At 43.7% G+C, this 24,202-nt stretch overlaps 1 long non-coding RNA gene and 1 pseudogene across 2 annotated transcripts in view; both read right to left on the bottom strand.

The window, feature by feature from the left end:
* The window catches only part of LOC134220746 (uncharacterized), a 110,626-nt gene continuing 86,424 nt past the window's right edge, over positions 1-24,202 (bottom strand). The window contains exons 1-3 of one of the 2 annotated variants that reach the window (XR_009982039.1): positions 730-859; positions 322-512; positions 1-177 (exon numbers count right to left, since the gene is read on the bottom strand). This is a non-coding gene — a long non-coding RNA (uncharacterized LOC134220746). Of the gene's footprint in view, positions 178-321; positions 513-729; positions 860-24,202 lie in introns of those variants that run through there. The other variant, XR_009982038.1, reaches the window with a different exon arrangement.
* On the bottom strand, positions 16,262-17,136 carry LOC134220745 (small ribosomal subunit protein eS24-like; annotated as a pseudogene).

Raw genomic sequence — 24,202 nt, 5'->3', positions numbered from 1 at the left:
TAGCTTTTAATGTTTAATTGCATTTTTAGAATTAATTTGTACTACACGTTACAGCTGCGTCTAAAATGCAAAGGTGGCCGCTTCGGAGTAATATCTCATCGGAGTGCACGTCGTTAGCATGTGGAGATACTGCGCCATCTTTCTTGTCGGCCAGAAGTTCCGACTCATGCGAATTATCTGCAAGGCAAAAAAAAGAAAATCTCGCATAAGTATTTATCGTGATGTGTTCCGTTATTTCAACGCTGTTTTAATTAGAATTAGTGAACACTGGCACTGCTTTGCATTTCACATTTTTCACGTTATAATTAGGAAAATACCTACCTTCTTGTTCCGTGAAATAAACGATAGGGTATTAATATCGACGACACATTTGCGTGAACTTCTGCATTTCTGGTTTTGGTTGGCAAAGGCAATCGAATACAACCCAAAAAGCAATATTGGGTTGCAAAAACAAGTCCGGAATTTTGCATGTTGACAGATTCACTGTTTTCGTTGTGATGCTTTGCGTGCGACTGTGCGAGGGAAAGACAAGAGTGAAAAATATGATAGGCACTATGAGTGTTAATATGACAATAAAATAAATAGGTAATAACACAGTTTTAAAATGATTACTTGGATGGCTAAAATAGTTTATAATTGAGCTGCCAAATAAATGGATTTTAATGGTATTTGTAGAGCTAATATTTATTTATTGATAACGAAACTGATGTAGAACAATAAGTTATATACCTGTGACTTAATCCATGTTGAACTCAATTGATTTCATTTATTACTTTTTTCCCAGACGATGTACCATAGTGCCATTTCGAAAATATATTCTTCTTCTTCTTATCTGTTTTTTCAGAACTTTTTGGTGACAGTTGAACAACTTTTTGATAGTTCAACAGTTTTTGAAATTGAAAAGAACTTTTAAAATTACACTCAGGAAAGTAAAAAAACACTTTTGAATGAAATGCATAACTTTCTTTTATTGTTATTTCACTTTTAATTTTAAGAAAATTTGCAACTTTTTCGATTAAAAGTGCATAATTTTTAAAGGTACAATTTTATTTTTTTCTGTGTAATAGATTCATTCCTCCATGATTCGCTAATGAAAGGACAATTGACTCAAATATATTCGAGATGTGGAATAGAAGTTCCTTGGAAAAATATTCGAAAGAATCCAAGTTGCACATTTCAATCAAATCTGGTTACAACTACTTGGTTGTGACCAAATTCGGTCACATATAAGTTCCGGCAACTGATTTAAAAAATGTGTGCTACTCCGAGTAACCGAGAAAATATTTTTAGTATTGCATTATTTGCTTACACAAGTCGATAATAGTTAAGGCGACTATCTTTCTTCTTCTTCTACGGCTCTACATTCCAACTCAAACTGTGTCTGCTTTTCAACTTAGTATTCTTCTGTTTGCATTTCCTTAGTTCTTTATTGAAAGCTTTTATATGGCCGCTTTTGCATGAGTATGTTTCTTGTGTGGCAAGCAGAATGGATACTTTATGTCCAAGGAGTCGAGAATGTTTCCCACCCGAAAAGTCCTAGACCGGATCGAGAATCGAACTCGCTATCTCCGAATTGGCAATTATGTAGAAAGTACGACATCTTTCCATCATGTCTATGATGCGGCGAAAAGGCGAAAAAGTATTATACCTGTTTCATTATAATGTATATTGATTCTTTGTGTCTCTCATTCCAAAAGTAAAGCTCGTAAACAGAAGTTGTGTTTTTTATTTTGCTCGTCCACCGTACACGCGAAATCCGAAAAGTTCCCGGTCGTTTGTGTTACAAGTCCGTCGGAGTGTTGTCCACCTTGTAATCTGCCGGGATCGGTGATCTACGTTCTACAGGTCATGGACCCAGGACGGTGTAGTTAATCGAGTGAAATAGTGATTTGGGAAGATCCACAAAAGTGCGAAAAAATAGGCTGGAACGTGGTTCCGAGCGAAGCCATTTTGTTTGGTTTTTTTTTGGCTGACTGCTGCTGAACGACATCGGAGGCGATTGTCAGTGTATTAGTGAGACGGCACTGTCGTTCACTTGATGCAAGCAAATAACGGGTCTTCTCGAGTGTCGTGTGGGTTGGCATCAACGTGTGGGCGTATCCATTCGGTGACGGTAAAACGACGTGTGTAGTCGGTCGGTTGACAATACAGTGATCGTTCGCTAATTGGGGCACGACCTCACCCCAACTAGCGAATGCCGTTCGCTAATTGGGGCGTTTTGACAAGCGTCAATGTTGTTTACTTTTTGCATTGAACAAAGGAAAATTTTACGCGCCAGAAAATATCGATCCCGCCAAACACGGAAACCAAACGTCAACGCGTTTTTGACATCACATTCTGACGTTTAGCTGCTTTTTAATTGGGTTTCGCCCCAATTAGCGAACCCCCAACTAAAAAGCGCCCCAACTAGAAAAACCCCAATTAGCGAACGTTCACTGTATAAGTGTTTTTACGGCGCGTTCAGATTAAAAGCGATGAGTGAAAAGTTCTTATTTGCCCGATTGAATAACAATAATTATTCAATATGGAAGACGCGAATGGAGATGCTTTTGAAGCGAGAAGAACGGTGGTACGTTATTGGCAGTGTAAAGCCTGTGCCGGTCACGAGCTCGTGGGAGAAAGACGATTCGAAGTGTCATGCGATTATAGTGTTGTACCTGGAAGACAGCCAATTGAATTTGGTAAAGGATGCCAAATCCGCCAAAGAAGTGTGGGATTGCCTACAGAAATATCATGAGAAAACTACCATGACGTCGCGTGTGTCCTTGCTTGAGAAGATTTGAAATTTGAACTTGGCCGACGGAAAACATCTGTTTGATTTGGAAGAGCTTTTTATTCGTCTGGCATGTGCGGGCCAAGCGCTCGATGAGTCGTTGCAAATTGCAATGTTATTGCGGAGTCTGCCGGACTCTTATGGTGGCCTGGTCACGGCTTTGGAAAGCCGGCCAGAAGCGGACTTGACGATGTCGCTGGTTAAGCAAAAGTTGTTAGACGAGTATCAGAAGCGGGTCGAACGGAATACAGTGTCGGGGGAAAAGGCCATGAAGTTTAATCAGAGGGACCAGAAGAAGCGATTGTGTTTTCACTGCCAAAAACCCGGACATTACCGGAAGGATTGCCGACAGTGGCTGCAACTGCAGCATAAGAAAAGTGACTCGGAAACAGTGAATGGAAAGGCAGAAAAACAGAAGAAAGGTGCAGTGAAGGCCAAACTAACGGCTGAAAAGGACGTTCCGATTTGTTTCACGATCGGGAGTGCTCGTCGAAGTGGTTGTTGGTACATCGACAGTGGCTGCTCGAGCCACATGACCAACGATAGAGCTTTCTTTACCACTTTGGATGAAAGCAAACGCGTGCAGGTTGTACTTGCTGATGGTTCAATGTCCATGTCACACGGAACCGGGGAAGGTTTAGTGAATTGTATCGGTGGAGATGGACATGCGCGTGAAGTGAAATTAACGGAAGTACTATTCATACCGGCGTTAGACAGTGGACTTGTATCTGTGCGAAAGCTGACGAAGAAAGGATTTCAAGTGAACTTTGTCGGGTCAGCATGTTCGATAGTGAGCACCGCCGGTAAAACTGTTGCATCCGGAGAACTGAGTGGTAATTTATTTGTACTGAAGACAGTGGAATACGCAAAGCTGAGTAAGGAGTTACAACATCTGCCGAACTGCCAACACATGTGGCATCGGCGATTCGGTCACCGGGATCCAGTGCGGATCTGTGCTGGAAAAGTTGAAAGCAGGTAACTTCAGCGAGGACTTCGAGATGAAGGATTGCGGTTTGCGGCAGGTATGCGATGACTGTCTTAAAAGTAAGCTTCCACGCACTTCTTTCCCTAAATCTTCCGAAAGGCGAGCCAGTAGAATACTGGACCTTGTGCATACGGACGTATGCGGGCCAATGGATAACGTGACCCCAGGTGGCTGCAGGTATCTGATGACGCTTATCGACGATTTTAGTCGCTATACCGTCGTATGTCTTCTGCGACAAAAATCCGATGTAGCAGACTGTATAAAACGATATGTTACTCACGTTAAAACGCGTTTTGGAAGGGCTCCATGTGTTATCCGGTCTGACGGAGGTGGAGAATACGTGAACGGCGTATTGAAAGCATTCTATGACAAGGAAGGTATACAAGCTCAATATACCGCAGCCTACAGCCCCCAACAGAATGGCGTGGCTGAGCGGATAAACCGCACGTTGCAGGAGATGGCAACGTGCATGTTGCTAGACGCAGGGCTTGGTAAACGATACTGGGGCGAAGCAGTTACGAATTTTTGGGTGTTCGGCATATGTGCATATTCCGGACGAGAAACGGAAGAAATTCGACTGTAAATCGAGAAAATTGACTTTCGTGAGATATTGCGAAGACCGCAAGGCGTTCCGATTCTTGGACACTCAAGCCAACACAATCACGATCAGCCGTGATGCTCGCTTTATTGAGCAGCAGAACAACCCCCACATGGCAAAGCCAGAAGCGCAGGGAACGGAAGAAATCGGACATGATCCGGAATGGCCCGAAGCTATATCGTCTCAGGAGGAGATAGTTGCTCAGGAAGAACACTGCGTTCAGGAAGAGAAGCGTTCCCGGAGCATACCGATCAAGATACGGATGAAGAATTCTACGGATGGGAAGACCAGGCTGGTGATATTACGGATGGAGAAGAAGCATCTGGTGGTCAAAGAAGCAATGGTAAACGGTCAACGAGAGGGGTTCTTCCACGAAGGCTTCGGGACTATGAAGTCGATATAGCTCTGGTAGTTGAAGGTGATCCAGTTTCATATGAAGATGCCGTACAAGGATCGGAGCAAGATTTATGGAAAGCGGCTATGAAGGACGAGTACGATAGTTTGATGCAGAATGAGACGTGGACCCTTGTGGAGTTACCTGTTGGCCGAAAACCTATAGGCAGCAAGTGGGTCTTCAAAAAGAAAGAGGACAGCGCTGGAAACGTGACCAGGTACAAAGCCCGCCTAGTCGCGCAGGGGTTTTCCCAACAATTTGGAATCGACTACGATGCCGTGTTTGCGCCAGTTGCAACTCAAGTGTCGTTGAAAGTTTTGTTGACTGTCGCCGGTTATAAGCAAATGAAGGTTCGTCATTTGGATATTAAGTGCGCATATCTACACGGTCGACTGAAGGAGGAGCTGTATATGCAGCAGCCGAAAGGTTTTCAGCAACGTGGTCAAGAGAAGCTGGTGTGTAGACTTCAACGCAGTATCTACGGAGTGAAACAGGCAGCGCGGGTATGGAACGAAACAATTCGTTCTGTGTCTGCTTTTCAACTTAGTATTCTTTTGTTTGCATTTCCTTAGTTCTTAATTGAAAGCTTTTATATGGCCGCTTTTGCATGAGTATGTTTCTTGTGTGGCAAGCAGAATGGATACTTTATGTCTAAGGAGTCGAGAATGTTTCCCACCCGAAAAGTCCTAGACCGGATCGAGAATCGAACTCGCTATCTCCGAATTGGCAATTATGTAGAAAGTACGACATCTTTCCATCATGTCTATGATGCGGCGAAAAGGCGAAAAAGTATTATACCTGTTTCATTATAATGTATATTGATTCTTTGTGTCTCTCATTCCAAAAGTAAAGCTCGTAAACAGAAGTTGTGTTTTTTATTTTGCTCGTCCACCGTACACGCGAAATCCGAAAAGTTCCCGGTCGTTTGTGTTACAAGTCCGTCGGAGTGTTGTCCACCTTGTAATCTGCCGGGATCGGTGATCTACGTTCTACAAATTATACGCCTTTGCAAGCAAGGCTAACTGAAGACCAGGATTCCGTCTTTAGTTTAAATAAATAATAAAAATGACAGTAAATTTAACTTTGAATAAGATTTCGATAAGGTAAGATTCATTAATTACGTAACGCTAAAAATTGCAATTTTCAACCACACTTTGTCACACTTTTTATATGAATCATCTGAAAATTGTGTATGGGTCGTCACACTTCAGGCAACCCCTCCCCCTTCAAGCGTTACGTATTTTATGGATGTTCCCTAACACACATATACCTTTATTTGACTTATAATCCTTCTAGTGTATCTTTCCTAGAATATAAGGAAAATTTCCCAAATAAATTCTTCAAATACATAACATTATGTAAAATCGAAGTTGCACTAAAAATGGAAACCCTGCTGCAGTGCCCCACTGTGGCACACGGTGGATGGCGAAAAGTTTTATGACTGGCGCCACAAGTGCCTTTATAGAAGGCAGCCCGATCTTTATGGCCAGTTGCAGTTCCTGCACCAGCCCGGCCGGCGGCGGCGTCTCAACTTGTTGGAGTAGGTGTCAAGACGAATCGGTCCAGCCAAGGAAGGCCATTTCCGGAATAACTTTCCCTGCATGGTTGCCATAAAGCAAAGCTCTACATACTTATAGGAATGAGAAAGCTCCTTCCCATGAAAAGCAGCCATTGATCCCAGGCTCAAAGCGAGTCGACTCGACTTGACGGTTTTGCCATACCACCGGAGACATTGAACAAAAGACGACAGTTTGGTAACAAGACGGTTTGCCGCTTTTCTTTTCTCGAATTTTACACTCACGGTTCCTATGAATAGGATATCGTGGAAATGGTGGAAATCAGTCTTAACTGCTGGAAAAGGTGCAAGTGAAAGCGGAAGCAATTTTCATCTGGTGTGAATGGTTCCTGGAGTGTTATTTGCATTTTTCGGAAGTACAATTTTATGCTTATGGGGTTATGTCGCGATTTAAGTGATTGTGCTTGAGTTTCATAAGGTTCATTTCGGCAGATTGATAATCGTTTTGAATTGCTTAGTTGGAATACAACATAATGAATCAGTGTGCCTGTTTAGAACTCGTTTGATGTGTTTTTGCCTTTTAGACACACTAGTGTATGTAAAGTCTGTAGGACCACTCTAAAATCTAAGTTTAAATTAAAGGCTCGGAGACCCATAGTAAAAGTGAGTGGATGTCCCGCATTTCGCGGAGCAGTCCTGCATTTTCACTATTTTTACCTCGCTAAAAAAATGTCTCGCGAATCTATCCGCATTTATCTCATTTGAAGGTGACATTGCCCCAAGATACTGATCCTTTTAAAAAAATAGCTGTTGCTTTAAAAAAATATTCTTCGAAAATACTTTAATTCCTATTTACATAATTCCTGTTTACATTGTGCTAATATCGCGCAGTATTGTCGGATAGTGCATTGTCCGCTAGAACTATCAAATATGTAAACGGGCCAATAATTTCATATATTTAAAATATAATTAAAAATATATTTAAAATATCAGAAGGCTGGAAGGTATCGAGTTAACACAAATCCTGCAGCAGACACTTAGCATCCTAAATATTAGCACTTTTGTTCCACTCTACATTGGGCCACCCAGAATTAATACGACAGGACCACTTAGCATACAGACTAAACATCGTTATCGCAATCAAGGAATAAACAACCCAACGGACAGCATCATGCGACACCGTTAGGGAACGTTCAAAAATTACGTCCATAGATTTTCGGAATTCTAAACCCCCCTCCCCCCCCATGTCACAAACTGTAACAAATTATTATACCCCCCCCTCCCCCTTTATGTACGTCCATACGGAGAAATGTTTATTTTTTAATTTCATTTTATTTCGCATCGTTAATGAACATAACAATTAAATTACGTGACGTATTGATTCCTTAGTTGTCATCAGCCCAAGGGACAGAGAAATGTTCCTCCATTGACATAATTGGCAATGCTTCATCCAAGTATTCAACATCTTCCATGAAATCGTTCTCATCAGTCAAATCTAGTTCATCTATATCGAGCCACTCTATTTCCATTTCCTGGTGTTCATCATGTTTGGGAGTTTTCCTTTCCTTTAGACGACGAATATTTCGATGGACAGCTTGATGCTTCTTCAGCAGAACAGCAGAAGCGCAATACAAATTGCAATCACTGCATATACGCGCTTCCAATTTACTCGCAATTGATGGACAGTGCTGATCATAAGCAACATCTTTGTTGAAGAAGGCCAAATTTTGGCTAAGTGTTGCAAACCTTGAAGTATTGACATCTGTTGAAATCTGCAAATCTGGCGCGTAGCACAATGGAATTGGTGGAGGCAGAAACCGGGTTTTGATGAAACGGATGTACGCACTTCGATATGCTGTACAGCATTCCAGATCTTCACATTTCACTATTTGTAACAAATACTGAGAAGAACGAACGTGCTGGCTAATCCATTCCGCGCTTGCACTAATCAAGGAGCTTTTCTGAATTTCGGAGTTATGATTGTCGAGAAACTTTGCTGTTACCGGGTAATCATCTATTACTACCGATGAAAAAATGTCCACCAAACACTCTCCTGCGTGTTTGAAATTTTGTAGCTCTAAATCGATATCAATGGTTTTCCCACTTGAATCAAGATGAGTTCCGAAGTGGTCATGAGGCAGCACGACACCAGATAACTGTCTCGAAAGTGGAGTCATTCGCCGTTCAACTGGATTGAAAGCACTTCTGCCTGGTGCATTAGTGCAAATAAAGAGACAGTCGAGTTTTCTGGTCAAAAAATTATGGATGGCGATTTCAATGTTCTTCTGAAACCGCGGGTTCTCGTCCGGGCCTCCATCAACTGATATAATGAGGACTGGTTTAGAATCACCATTTGATGTTTTCAAAAACGCACCAAAACTGTCCAACTCATACAAATGGTCGAAATCTCTAGCGTGGCTGTATGCGGTAGATTTACTGTGCTTTCCGGATCTGATAGCGACGTATGTAGGTCCTGAATATGTCACACCAGATCTATCACCGAATGCGTTGTCTTTGATAGCGATTCCGGCATAGACAGACGGAATCAACTTGTGCCTGTCTGCTACAGCCCAATCGTGATCAGGAAGTCGAACTCGATATTCCATGTGCATTAACAGAGGTGATTGACTCGTTGCGGCGGCAATACCTAGAGGAACTCGAGCTTTGTCATCGATACTCAGCTTGGCTTCTTCCGCTGGACCTAGTAACGAAGCTAGCTCATCCAAGGCATTAATTGTTGCTGTGCAAAAATATCCATCTTCGTGCATGCGGTGCAGATCCTTTCCAGGCTTCATTAGCTTCACCGGAACCGCTTTCACATGGCGCTTACCATCCGTGGTCCTTCTATTGCGTGGAAGAAGTCGATAGTAATCTGATGTTCTACATACCTCGAATCCAGCATTGCGCAATCCTTCAGTGAGTTCATCTAGAGTTTTCACGGTCCGCAGTGTCTCCGATCTATAAAATGGAAGGTGATTTTTTATTATTATTAGCATATTTTAGAAATTTACCTTCGGCGGTCATCTGCCGATGCTCCGTGTTGCGCAATGTCAAGTAGCGTTTTGATGAACTGTGGTTGATTCACCTCAATTGCCGGACGTCCAACATCCTTCTTGAATCTCAGTTTATTAGCTAATGACGGATCAGATTCACAAGCGTGATCCATAGCTCGTTTCCTTTGGATCCGGAAATCGCGTTGCCTTTGCTGGTCGGATTTCAATTTAATTAAACCCGCCTCAATTTTTCCCTTTTTCTTCTTCAAAAGTTTCAGTTCTTTTTCCTGGTCAACTGATATTATTGAATTCCGTTCGCGCAATAAAAGACAGCTGATTTCCGCATTCACTGCTTCCAATTCCTTTTTTAATTCGTCTTGCTTTGGGCAAGCGAACTTACCACCTTTAGTCTCCTTGGTAGCTTCCGTAGCACATTTCGAATCCGTCTGGTGTGATGAGCTTGGAGTCGCAGTAAGCTCAGAGTCATCTGATGATGCGATCGTAGAAGCACTGGAAAGTTGCGACTGAGTGTTCAATGAGGGTACGGACGGTACGGTTTTGAAGAAACTCATTAGTGTTCCACTGGGCGCTTTGGACATGTTTTGAAGCTCCTTAATTTTAAGTTGCGCCAATTTATCGCAATCAGATTTGTCCTTAATAGACCTCCAATAAGCATGACATGCATCCTGATTCGCCTGTCGACTTTTCAACGGATATGCTTTACAAAAACCATCGAAAAGTTTCTGAACTGTCTTACCACGATCCATCTAAAAGAACATTCGGAATAAAATAATATATCAGAAGGTGTACAGATCTTACCTTAAATGTGGTCCACCAAAAAATGTTTTGATTAGATTACAGTATAAAAACGATATATCAACGGCGAAACGCGAGAATTCTCAATGAAAAATTCGAGACTTCCCAGGAAACAATTTGTGAGATGTTAGACTCCAGTTAGGTATGCTACCTTTCAAAAACATAAACTTTTTATGTTTTTATGCTGATACTGTTTCTTTATTTTATTTTCTCTTTCAGTTCTTCTCTTGACTTGACGACTGTACAACGACGTTTGTAGTAAAAAAAAAACAAAAAACAAAAATACGGAGTTCAACTTCGGAATAAAAGTCGCGTGTTCATACGGTTATTGTGATCATTGTGCGTTCTGTTAGCAGGAATATTTCCCGTAAAATCGTGTGTCTGTGCTGATCGGCTGATCCGGAGCTGGGATATGCGGTGTACCATGATACTACTTCCTTCGTCCGAGTGCGTTGCTGTGGAGAAGTTAAATATTCAGTGACAAGAAGATTCTCGCCGTGACCAGTTCCCTTCCGCCACAGTACCATTGGTGTTTGGTGCTGTGCAAATTGTTGGTTTTCGATTCCGGCTCTCCCGTTTTTTCAAGCGCTATCGAAAAGGTTAATGACTGTAATTGATTGGTTCTAGAATATCATAATCAAATCGTTTTCTTTTTTGTTTATTTGCAGTTCCCACCAACGGCAAAGCAAGTTCATCAAAATCAATAACGAAAATGAATATGCGATGCGCAAAACGTTATAGGTGTATACCGGTAAATAGGTCGAGAAGTAGAAAGATAAATGTGTTAAATAAATGTTATGTATGCATTCTAGGATGACCTATCTGGAAACTGTCTGAACCATCAGATTCTAACACGAGCCAAACTACTTAAAAAGGAACCTCCCAAGCCGATTGAGACATACGTTGTTCAAGCAGCTCCGTTGGCGTTGATAATGTGCTCGTAGTTACAGGAGCGAAAGTATCTCGACTAACAGCGTCAATACATCGGAGAGGAAAACGCTTGCTACCGGTTCCCGCATCGACCAAGGTTCAGCTGGGTAGTAGTTTTGACTAACTGTTAACTGATGAACTGGCTGGATGGACGGACGAGTGACAGATGAGTGTCAAAAGCGGGTGGCGTAGGAAGGAAGTCGGCACCGTTGGTTTCACTTCCAGACTTCCAGTCCCTGGGCCCATTCTATGGGCTGCCGAATAAGATAAGGGATTTGCTGAGGATGTTCCGTGGTATAACGGAGATGTATGGTGAGTTATGTTTTTGTTATGGCTGAGAATTATTATTATTTATTCATACTAAGGCCGGAGTGGCATCTGCAGTTCTTCTTAAAAGTCGTCCTTAAATCCATTCTACTCCTTAAATCCCGGAGGAATTCACTAAATATCCCTTTTGCTGGACTCTCTTCCGACATACGCACTACATGCCTAGCCCACTGTAATGTGCCATATTTTATTCCTTCGGGAATTCCTCCGGGAATTCCACCAGGAATTCCTCCGGGGATTCCTCTAGGGATTCCTTCGGGAATTCCTCCAATAATCCCTTCGTGAACTCCTTTTGGATTTCCTCCTGGTATTCCTTCGGAATTCCTCTTGGAGTTTCTTCGGGAATTCCTCCGGAATTGTCTAATGGAATCCCTTCGTGAATTTCTCCTGAATTTCCTGAAATTCCGGGAATTCCTTCAGGAAGTCTTTCGGGGATTCTTTCAGGAAGTCTTTCAGGAATTCCTTTAGGGATACCTCCTGAAGTTCCTTCGGGAATTCCTCCGGGAATGCCTTCGGGAATTCCTCCGGGAATTACTTTGGAAATTTTTTCGGGTATCTCTCCGGGAATTTTTCCTGGAATTCCTTCGGGAATTCTTTCTGAAATTTCATCGGCAATTACTTGGGGGATTCTTCTGGGAATCCCTTGGTGAATTTCTCCTGGATTTACCTCGGAAATTCCTTCAGGAACTCCTTCGAGAGTTTCTTCAGGCACTCCTTCGGGAATTTCTTCGAGAGTTCCTTTGAGAATTTCTTCGGGAATTCCTTTATGAATTCTTTCGGGGATTCCTCCGGGAAATCCTTTGGGGATTCCTCTGGGAATTCCTTCGGAAGTTCCTCCAGGAATTCCTTCGGAGATTCCTTCGGGGATTCCTCTTTGAATTCCTTCGGGGATTCCTCTTTGAATTGCTTCGGGGATTCCTCCGGGAATTCCTTCGGGAATTCCTCCGGGAATTTCTTCGGTGATTTCTCCGGGAATTCCTCCGGGAATTCCTTCGGGGATTCCTCCGGAAATTCCTTCGGGAATTCCTCCGGGAATTCCTTCGGGGATTCCTCCGGGAATTTCTTCGGGGATTCCTCCGGGAATTCCTCCAGGAATTCCTTCGGGAATTCCTCTAGGAATTCCTTCGGAAGTTCCTCCAGGAATTCCTCCGAAAGTTCTTCCAGGAATTCTTCCGAAAGTTCCTCCAGGAATTTCTTCGGAAGTTCCTCCGGAAATTCCTCCAGGAATTCCTCCGGAAGTTCCTCCAGGAACTTCTTCGGAAGTTCCTCCAGGAATTCCTTCGGAAGTTCTTCCAGGAATTCCTTCGGAACTTCCTCCAGGAATTCCTTCGGAAGTTCCTCTAGGAGTTTCTTTGAAAGTTCTTCCAGGAACTCTTCCGAAAGTTCCTCCAGGAATTTATTCGGAAGTTCCTCCGGAAATTCCTCCCGGATTTCCTCCGGAAATTCCTCCAGGAATTTCTTCGGAAGTTCCTCCGGAAATTCCTCCAGGAATTCCTCCGGAAATTCTTCCAGGAATTCCTTCGGAAGTTCCTCCAGGAATTTCTTCGGAAGTTCCTCCAGGAATTCCTTCAAAAGTTCCTCCAGGAATTCATTCGGAAGTTCCTCTAGGAGTTTCTTTGAAAGTTCTTCCAGGAACTCTTCCGAAAGTTCCTCCAGGAATTTATTCGGAAGTTCCTCCGGAAATTCCTCCCGGATTTCCTCCGGAAATTCCTCCAGGCATTCCTTCGGAAGTTCCTCCAGGAATTCCTTCGGAAGTTCCTCCAGGAATTCCTTCGGAAGTTCCTCCAGGAATTCCTTCGGAAGTTCCTCCAGGAATTCCTTCGGAAGTTCCTCCAGGAATTCCTTCGGAAATTCTTCCAGGAATTCCTTCGGAACTTCCTCCTGGAATTCCTTCGGAAGTTCCTCCTGGAATTCCTTCGGAAGTTCCTCCAGGAATTTCTTCGGAAGTTCCTCCAGGAATTCCTCCGAAAGTTCCTACAGGAATTTCTTCGGAAGTTCCTACAGGAATTCCTCCGAAAGTTCCTCCAGGAATTCCTTCAAAAGTTCATCCAGGAATTCATTCGGAAGTTCCTCTAGGAGTTTCTTTGAAAGTTCTTCCAGGAATTCTTCCGAAAGTTCCTCCAGGAATTTCTTCGGAAGTTTCTCCGGAAATTCCTCCAGGAATTCCTGGAAGAACTTTCAAAGAAACTCCTAGAGGAACTTCCGAATGAATTCCTGGAGAAACTTCCGAAAGAATTCCTGAAGGAACTTCCGAAAGAATTCCTGGAGGAACTTCCGAAGGAATTTCTGGAGGAACTTCCGAATGAATTCCTGGAAGAACTTCCGAAAGAATTCCTGAAGGAACTTCCGAAGAAATTCCTGGAGGAACTTCCGAAGAAATTCCTGGAGGAACTTTCGGAAGAATTAATGGAAGAACTTTCAAAGAAACTCCTGGAGGAACTCCTGAATGAATACCTGGAGGAACTTTCGAAAGAATTCCTGGAGGAATTTTCGGAGGAATTCCTGTAGGAACTTGCGAAGAAATTCCTGTAGGAAATTTCGGAGGAATTCCTGGAGGAACTTCCGAAGATTTCTTCGGAAGTTCCTCCAGGAATTCTTCCGAAAGTTCCTCCAGGAATTTCTTCGGAAGTTCCTCCAGGAATTCCTCCGGAAGATCCTCCTGGAATTCCTCCGGAAATTCCTCCAAAAATTCCGGAGGAATTCCTGGAGGAACTTTCGGAGGAATTCCTGGAGGAACTACCGGAGGGATTCCTGGAGGAACTTTCGGAGGAATTCCTGGAGGAACTTCCGAGGAAATTCTTGGAGGAACTTCCGAAGAAATTCCTGGAGGAACATCCGAAGGAATTCCTGGTGGAACTTCCGAAGAAATTTCTAGAGGAACTCCCGGAAAAGTTCCTGGAGAAACTTCCAAAGAAATTCCTGGAGGAACTTCCGAAAGAATTCCTAGGGGAACTTCCGAAGGAATTCCTGGGGGAACTTCCGAAGGAATTCCTGGAGGAACTTCCAAAGAAACTCCTAGAAGAACTTCCGAAGGAATTCCTGGAGGAATTTTCGGGGGAATTCCTGGAGGAACTTCCGAAGGAATTCCTGGAGGAACTTCCGAAGGAATTCTTGGAGGAACTTCCGAAGGAATTCCTGGAGGAACTCCCGAAGGAATTCCTGGATAAACTTCCGAAGGAATTCCTGGAGGAACTTCCGAAAAAAATCCTGGGGGAACTTGCGAAGGAATTCCTGGAGGAACTTCCAAAGAAACTCCTAGAGGAACTTCCGAATGAATTCCTGGAGGAATTTTCGGGGGAATTCCTGGAGGAACTTCCGAAGGAATTCCTGGAGGAACTTCCGAAGGAATTCCTGGAGGAACTTCCGAAGGAATTCCTGGAGGAACTTCCGAAGAAATTCCTGGAGGAACTTCCGAAAGAATTCCTGGGGGAACTTCCCAAATTCCAGGAGGAAATCCAGAAGGAATTCCCCCGAAAGTTCCTCCAGGAATTCGTTTGGAAGTTCCTCCAGGAGTTTCTTTGGAAGTTCCTCTGAAGAGCTCCTGAAGAAATTCCTAGAGGAGCTCCTGGAGGAATCTCCCGAAAGCAATTCTCAGATAAAATCCTGGAGGAATTCCCAGGAAACTGCTGAAGGAATTTCCAGATTAATTTCTGGATACATTTCTAGAAGAGCTCCTGGAGGAATTTGCCAATCAGTTTCTGGAGTAATTCCTAGAGGAACTCCTGAAAGAACAGTCAAAAAATACGTCAAATGTACGAATTCTCAAAGTAACATTTGATGTTACAGCTGGAGGAATTTCTTGATGAACTTCTCAAGGGAATCCGAGATATACTCATGGAGAAATTCGCTGAGCAACTTTTGGTGAAATTTTCAGAGCAACTGGTGGAATTTATAGATGTATTCCCAAATAAATTTGTAGACGAGCTTTTGAATGAATTACTGGGGAAAATCGATTCACTGGTGGAACATCTTGAGGAATTCCAAGATGCTGTTCTTTTCGAAATTCCAGAGAAACTCCCGGAGGAATTAATTGATAGATTTACGGTGGAATTCCCAGAGGAATTACTTTCAGATTAATTTCTGGAAGAAAATTCTAAAGGACTTTCCAGAGGAATTCCCGGAGGAAACCCAACAGCACTCCCGAGGAGGAGTTTACAAATGAAATCGTGAAGACATTACCAAAATAATTCCCTTATGTAATTACAGAAGCTTCTCTACAGGAAGAATTTCCTGAAAATTTCTTTGTGTAATTTATTGATTTAAATTGAAGAATAAATTCCATTTAGATTGAGAGTCAAAATTTCAATGAAATAAGTCTGATATGATTTTAATTGATGTTTTCATTATTATTTTTATGATAGAATTAATTTCGTTGGCATCATAAAGCACCGGAGTTAAAACACTACTCCAAGCAACCAGCTTACTCGTTCACGGCCTGTCCGACCTTGATCTTCTTGGTACCACACACTTTCTTCATACGGTTCTCGCGTCATCTCCTCGAACATTCCATGGCGACCCAATCAGTGCTAGAGTTCCTTTTGGCAATGTCCTGGGTGTCGTAAATCAGCCTTAAACCAGTCGACTTGCCACCACTATATGAAATTGAAGGATCTATGCTTGAAGGAATTTGTGGGGATATTTTTGCTGAAATTCACGATCAATTCTCATATAGAAATTATAGAATCATCCCTGCAGGAAGATCCGATGTAGTCCCTGGAGAATCCACGGAAGGTTGTTACCTGGAGGAATAGAGGAATAAATTCAATTTAGATTAAGTGTGAATTTAGAATCAAACTTTCAGAGAAATAAGCTGAAGTCTAATATGATTCAAATTGCTATTTTTAATATTACACCATGAAGTTATATCTCCATTTAATTCGACGAAATTATAAGTTCACCGTAGTGAAAAGCCAACTCTAAACAATCCGCTTACTTTTTCACAGCCACTCCAACCTTGGCCTTCTTGGTACCGCGCATCTTCATACGGTTCCTGCTTTCCTTGCGCTGCTTGTGGTGATCTTCTTTTCGAATAGTCTGTGGTGGCCCAATCGGCGCTTGGGTTCGAACTTCTTGGCATGTCGTAGATCAGCACAAAGCTGGTCGACTTGCCACCGCCAAAGTTGGTTCGGAGTCAGAACACGAATACTAAATCGGAGATGGTTTTGTACATGACGGCCAACCACGGATTTTCTCCTTCGGGACCCAAGCCAGACCCGGACGCAAGACGTCGCAGATCATCTTTTCACGGCTAAGCAGATGGTTGGTAATGTACCTGCAGATACGGATCGTTGCGGTCGACATTTTGGTGCATCTCCTTTAATAGATTAGGTACGAACCGTCTTCGCGAATGCACTATAGCAAAACATTATAATTAAACAGCATACTATGAATTATTTGCACATGAAATACACGAATTTAAAATAAATTACACTATTCTTAAATTAGTTTATTTGCATCTAGCTGTCATTCGGAGCAAAAGTGTACTTATGTTTTGGTTGTTTTTATTTCGCGCCAATACATGCACTTTTTGCTCGTATGACAGCTAGATGTAAATAAACCAGCATGAAATCCCACCCGAAACTACCCCAACAACTGCCTAACCGGCCAAAGCGAAACATATCTAACGTTAATGTAACATGAGTGTAACAGGTTAGATGAAATTATGCACCAAGCATAAACATACCTAACAAAAGTGTGTCATTCTAGCGTAACTTTAGCCTCACTTTACCCTAACTGTTAGTGAGAATGTTAGTGTAACTATCTAACAGGATAGATGCACATTATGCTAAAGTTAGAGTAACCTTCCTTGCTGGGTTGAATGAATCATTCAAATTCTAATGTCCGATAAACTCCCAGTGATAAAAATATGTAAATATGTATGCACGGCAAGAAAAATTCAAACGAATTTGAATATCATCATACACTGAAGATATTTCCTGTTTGGTTAAAAAGGTGTCGCATAATTAATGGACGTAACATTAGTCTTGACCCCCTCCCCTTCCCCTGTCACAAAGTGTCACAAAAATCGGACCCCCCTCCCCCCCCTTAATCATGGACGTAATTTTTGAACGATCCCTTATCCCAAAGATAAACAATCACATCATCCAGCATAATCAAAGATTGATCCCACGCTCGCGAGTGCATACGAAATTAGAAATACTTGCATCCCAAAATTGTACTAGTTAGTTATTCCTTAAGATTCAATAAAGACGGAGCTCAAGCTCATTTTTGCCTTTCTCGTACACCAAGGTGTAACGAAAAGGCTATATATTCACTTCCAAGACGGTTTTGTGATAGAAGGTCCGGAGACCCATAGTGTTGTATATCAATCGACTCAGCTCGACGAATTGAGATGATGTCTGTCTGTGTGTATGTGTGTACGTGTATGTATGTGCGCAAAATAAAACTCACTCATCTTTTAAGCACTTATCTTGATTCGATTTGTTTGCAATAAGTTGCATTCGACGGAGAATCCTGTCCCATTGTTTCTAATTGAAAATTTAACAGACTATGGGATCAAAAGTTATGGCCAAAATACGATTTATATACAAAAAACACACTAAGAAATTCTCCCTAATTTTTTTAGTATATTTAATGTACGAGAAAGGCACAAACACCAGGGTTTTTTCAGGTCCTTTGACTTGGGAAGAATTACTATCGAATGGCTTAAATCGGTGGGATGCAATGGTTGAATAGTGAATAATGGGTGAAGAAACAAAAATGAAAAATAAATAATAAGGAATTGAAAATAAAAAAACAAAAATCAAACAACAAAGAATTGAGAATAAATTATGAAATTTCGAAAACTAGTGGACGTCATAGTTGAATCACCCCAAAGATGGAAGAAATAATATGTAAAGAAGAAGAAGGAACAGCGAAGAAGGAAGAATGAAGGAAATTTGAATGAATGAAATTGGCAATAGAAATATCAAAAGTTTGGCTCATGGTTTTCCGATAAATTCAATGGACAATCATGAGTTTATTTTTGTTGTTGTTAGACACTTAATTACGAAAATATATAAGTGCAAATATCGTAAATTGCCGTATCCAACAAATTTCTTGTTTTGAATTTTGTTCGAAACCAGTAACATAAGAAATCAAAAGATTTATCTTGTAATGTGCATGCTTAATGGCATTACATTTCTCAGAGCACCAAACTATTTTACGTAGTTTACGTCGGGCGGTCGTGTCATGTACACAGCCCTTAAGGTGATTATACAATTAAGCCATGTGGTGAATTTCAAATTCACCACCCGGTTTTCTACTCCTATTATCAAAAGTTCAAATCTAGCGTAATAATTTTCGTACAATGCTGGAATTAAAGTCGATTGTTTAGCATAAGTAAGCAAACGATCTACGCATGTTTCATCCCCATGGGCGTTGTAATTCTCTCAATTCGTGCTCTTGAAAAATCACAAGAAAAAGCACGTGGTTTCCAAGATGGCTGATTTGTGGCTTTATTGTATAACCACCTTAAGATTTTTTCTTTGATCTGTTGTTGCGATTATTTTTACATTGGTTTAGGAGGTCAACCAGGGCCGGGTTTAGGGGGACCTTAGGCCGTGCCCCCACACCTTATGTACCAAAACCAACCTTTAGTGCAATTTGGAGCCCCGTAAACTGTCGGCCCGTGTCCCCCTTCCGGCTAAATCCGACCTTGAGTGAATGAACAAAACTACTTTGGGCTCTCGGTAAAGCAGGGAGGGATCAAGTTACTCAAGGGACGTCTCTCGACTCGAAAAATTGGAATTGTACGTACTTTACAATTTTTACCACACCATAACATTGTGCAAGAATATACTTTGATGCCCACACTAATACTATATTAAAATTTGTATAATACATACACTAACACGGTTAACGCTTGAACTTTCATTTTAGGTTTCGCGAGAAGTCAATTTTTGCATTCATAAAATCAATTCTTATTTGCACACATTGTCCCTTTTTCCAGTTAATTTGATTCACAGGTATCCATTAGAATACAATTAAATCAATCACATTCAATTTGTAGTGGTTTGTACCATGAAAGCAAATAATTTAAAGATTTTACACTTACCTCTGGTATCAAACATGGGGGGGATGTGGAAAATTCTCTGATCACGCAATTTTTTTCTTCTTTTTATGGTTCACCCTGATAGCTGTGAATTTGTGAGCTTATATCTGGGAAGGAGCGACCTTCACAGCTCTGATCCTCACAAGTTCCAATCTCACGCTTCCACGGGTCTTCCGATGACAATTGACCGGTTTTGTACTTAGCTGGTAGTGCAGCCTGGGCACTGTTGTCCTTCTGACATCAGCTAGAGTTAGTGGGTGCGACCAAGGGGACCATCGTCCCTAACCCCTAATCCCAAGGCGTTAAGCGACCCGTGCCGAGGGGATGCATGGCCAGGGGGGGTGAAATAATGACTTACTTACTTATGGGTCCTGTACACCTCCGGTGGTGCAAAGGGCCGACTTGAAAGATCTTCATCCTGAGCGTTGCCCGGCTATCGCTTTAACTTGTTGCCAGGTTAGATTTCGGTCGACTTCTTTTATTTCATTATTGAGGCTTCGCCGCCATGAGCCTCTGGGTCTGCCTCTGCTGCGATGTCCCGCTGGGTTCCAGTCTAATGCTTGTTTACAGATTTCGTTTCCGCCCCTACGTAGAGTGTGGCCGACCCAGCCCCACTTCCAATCCCGAATTTCTGTTGCTATCGGCCTCTGGTGACAACGACGATGGAGCTCGTTGTTTGAGATCCAGTTGTGAGGCCACCAGGCCCGAATCATATACCGCAGGCATCTGTTAATGAACACCTGCAGCCGTTGAGTGTTCTCCACTGATACACACCATGTTTCGCTAGCGTATAACAGCAAAAATTTCACGTTAGAGTTGAAAATTTGTATTTTGGTGCGTTCACTTATCTGCCTGTTTTTCCAGAGTTGAAAATTGTATTTTGGTGCGTTCACTTATCTGCCTGTTTTTCCAGATATTTCTTAAACTCGCAAAGGCAGCCCTTGCTCTTTATCCTGCGCCATGTCGATCTTGGTACCGCGTCTGACGCCATTTGGCTACCAAGATATTGGAAGCTTCAACATTCTCCACTGGTTGCCCGGCTACAGAACTGGAAGGAGTCACCGTGTTTACATCCAACGATTTGGTTTTGTTGACGTTGATGACTAAACCTTCCGAAGAGGAGCGCTCGGCAAGGTCGTTGAGCTTCTCTGCATATCAGAGCGCCGTTGCGAGGAGTGCAACTCATCCGCCAATTCAAGTCTTTGGTGCTCCATTTATAAGCGCCATAACAGCCCGCGGTTTGGTTCACGGTCAATCGCATCTACCAGAATCTCGTCGTTACGATGAGGAACAGTAACGGTGATAGAATACATCCCTCTACACCAGCTACGACCGATAGGGTCGGACAAGACCCCATTGTGCAGCACTTCACGAAAGGCCTCGTACTGTGCCTCGATGAGGCCGATGATTTTCAGGAACCCTTGCGTCTCAGGGCGCCCACATATTCTCGTGATTGAGAGTCGAAAGTTTTTCGTAGTCAATGAATACCAGCAGAGGACTCAATTCGTGACCTGCTCCAGAATGATGCGGAGCGTGACAATATGGTCCACAGGATCTTCCGGCACGGAATCCGCTTGTGCCGCGAGAGTCGCATCGTTTCTCCTGAATCCGGGCGGATAATTTTGTACAGAACTTTGAGAAACACAGCAACATAATGCTCGCCAGTTATCGTATCAGTCAGGTCAATCTTTGGGCACCTTCACTAAGATACCTTGCATCCAGTCGACCGGGTTGGTGTCCCAGATATTACGAAATAAAGATGCAGTAGTTGAGCGGATGTCATGTCAGCTTTGAGCATCTCGGCTGATATGCGGTCGACCCCTGGGGCTTTTTTTCGATTTCATGCTTTGATGTGCTTGAACTCTAGCAGTGATGGAGCTTCGGTATTGACGCGTGTTATAGTCGGATCCCAGGGATCATGCCGAGGTGGTGATGGCCTGGCTGGCAATTGGTTGTTCGAAGTGCTGAACCAGCGTTTCAGCTGGTCAGTTGGTCGGTCAATAACCGATCATTCGCGTCTTTCACAGGCATCGTTGCATCTATCTTCGCCCGCTTAAGCGTCGAGATATCGTGAGGAGGCGAATGTCCCCGGTTGCGGCGGCTCTCTCTCCTTCGTCGGCCAGAAAGCTCCACGCTCGCTTGTCCCGTCGACAGCATTTTACTTCCTTCTCAAGAGCCGAGTATCGTTGACGGGCAAGACTTTGGCTCCTCTGGTTTTCGATCGCTCATCGCGGCTTTGGCTTCTCTTGCTCCTCTCTCTTCTCCAGGTCTCATCGATCCATTGTTTTCTGGCGTAGTTCGCCCAGATTGTTCTCCGGTGGCGAAAGGCATTCTTGATGGCGGCCATTGGTCTTCCACGCTGCCACCTTCCGGAATATCTGCAGCACGCGTCTCCAGTTCTTCAACGAAGGACCGTTTCACCGTGGCATCTTCCAGTCGGCGTGTTTGAATCGTCGTCCAACTCTTTCCTCCTGCCGAGAATCGCGCAATGCGCAGGCGTATTTCGCCGATGAGGAGGTGATGATCAGACGCGATATCGGCACCACGTTTATTCCGTACATCAAGAAGGCTCCGTTTCCATTTTCGGCTGATGCAGATGTGGTCGATTTGATTTTCTGTAAAGCCGTCACGGAGACCCGTGACTCGAACGGTCGATGAGGAAGAAGATCCCCGATCACCAGTCGTTATTACACAAATTCTGCAACAGCTCGTTTTCGCTCATTTCTCCGAGACCATGGCGTCCCATAAGCGCTCATGGTTCGAGTTGTCGGATCCGATCTCTGAAGTCGCCAACAGATCTTGATATCCTTCGAATTCATCTACGACGGCATTGAGTTGACTGTAGTTCTCTTTGTCTTAGATCGCAGCATCGGTTGGCATAACATTGATATACGCCTCCACATCTCGTATTGAAGGACCAAGATAGAGAGATCGAGAATGAAGGATAATTGAAATGGTACTAGATTGAAAACGTTTGCTATGAAAACGACAAAAATGTCAACTCTGTTGTTCATGTGTTGTTTTGTCCAAAATCGTCTAGTAATGAAATATGATATATCGACATGGAGATATCGAGATAGGAGGATATCGAGATTGAATGCCAAATCTTGAAATCGAAGGACCGAGAAACCATCGACATAGGAGATATCGATATAGAACATCGAGATGTGGAGAGTCGACTGTATGTGTCGGACCTTCTAAATCTGGCAACGATTATCCTTTCACTTATAGGTTCCACTTCAAGCGCAGAGTGTGCCTGAGCGCTTAGTAGGGGAACTCCGCGATGCCGCGGAGCGTGTTCACCTCGTAAACCAGAGTAAGCAGAACTTGTCCGACGGCGTTCTGTGTTCTCCAAAGTTTGGCCAACGGACTTCACTCAGTCCCAGGATCTCAAGCTTCATGCGGCGTGCTTTATGGCAAGTTGTGCCATTTACCCTATTCGTGTCCGTTGTTTCGCGCAAGAGTCGTCGCCGTAAAATCGTCCGTATTCTTTCATTATCGGATTCTCGAACAAATTGATGTCGGGAACAGAGGTTGTTGGCCCAAGGTTCCTCATCCACCGGGATGGGGCTGCCATCTTAGGTATAGCCTGGGAATAGCATTTCATACTCAGCCGCTGGATGCCAGAACAGACGCTGTTGGAGCCGCACCTCCTTGGTGGACAGACGCTCGATCAGTCGGGTCAAATTTTTAAAGTCCCACCCAACACCAGGACTAGGCTAGAGGGCTTTGAGCGGCACACGGTCGCTTTGATAGGGGCTGCTTGACACATGCAGCTTTTATAGGAGTTCAACAGAGCCCATTGCGAACCCCACCACATCCTAGGCAGACCCACAGGACGCACCCTCTCACTCTAGCTGATGTCAGAAGGACAACAGTGCCAGAGGCACTACCAGCTAAGTACGCAACCCTTAGCTGGCGGTCAATGTCATCGGAAGACCCGTGGAAGAGGAGTATTGGAACTGAGGACCAGAGCATGTTAGGCGCCTTCCCGGATGTCAACTCACCATTTCGCAGCCCAGGTGAAATAAGAGCTAGGCCTTTAACGGAGCGGTGGGTACCTGGGCACCTCCACAGTAATTGTCCCTTACCGAGTCATGCTGGGCTCTGGCGTGGTGGACCTCTTCCCGAGCAACTCGTGGGACCAAAATGGAAAACCAAGTCAATCCTTCAATTAGTAGTAGTAGTAGGTAACAACCCTTCGCAAGAGGGGTTGTTCAGATCTCCGCCCAGGAGGCCAGAGGCAATAGTCGGCAGCTCGGTGCGCAGCGCCAGCGTGGGTCATAATTCTCCTCGGCTATGCCGGTAGAGGTTATCGACGGCCCATGGCTTGTGAAGGCGATGAACCGCAAATGCGATGGGCTTTCGGCCTTCGATGTGGCGAGGAACAGCTGGACGTCATCATCGACTTTGCGTCATCGAAGCATAATATCAGTAAGGATCTCAAGAGGAGCTTGCTGAAACTCCGAAGTCGATGTTGGACGCCAAGCTGGAGAGGGCGGTCGGACGGCCAAGTGTAAACCCGTGAAATCCGCGGAGTCGAGGTCACCCAGACTGAGGCCCAGGATTCGGGCACGTTTGGGGTGACTGCTCCAACGGAACAGACACAAAACGGGGAGACAGTTCCAGGGGATGAGCTCCTGAGGCCGCTCCAAAACGCGGAGGTTATCTACCCGAACCGGGTAGTGGGCTGGGAAGCTGAACCCCGGCCAGGTGCTCCAAAACGGAAGGAAGGACCTGGAAAGGTCCGTCCACCCAGGAAAGACGGTGGTAAGGGTTACGGCAGGCTGAGAGCTCTAGCCGCACCAGACCAGGGA

This window comes from Armigeres subalbatus, chromosome 3 (assembly GCF_024139115.2).
Source record: "Armigeres subalbatus isolate Guangzhou_Male chromosome 3, GZ_Asu_2, whole genome shotgun sequence".
Classification (NCBI taxonomy): Eukaryota; Metazoa; Arthropoda; class Insecta; order Diptera; family Culicidae; genus Armigeres; species Armigeres subalbatus.
Note: the sequence above shows the minus strand (reverse complement) of the source record. Positions and strands in the feature narration are given on the sequence as shown.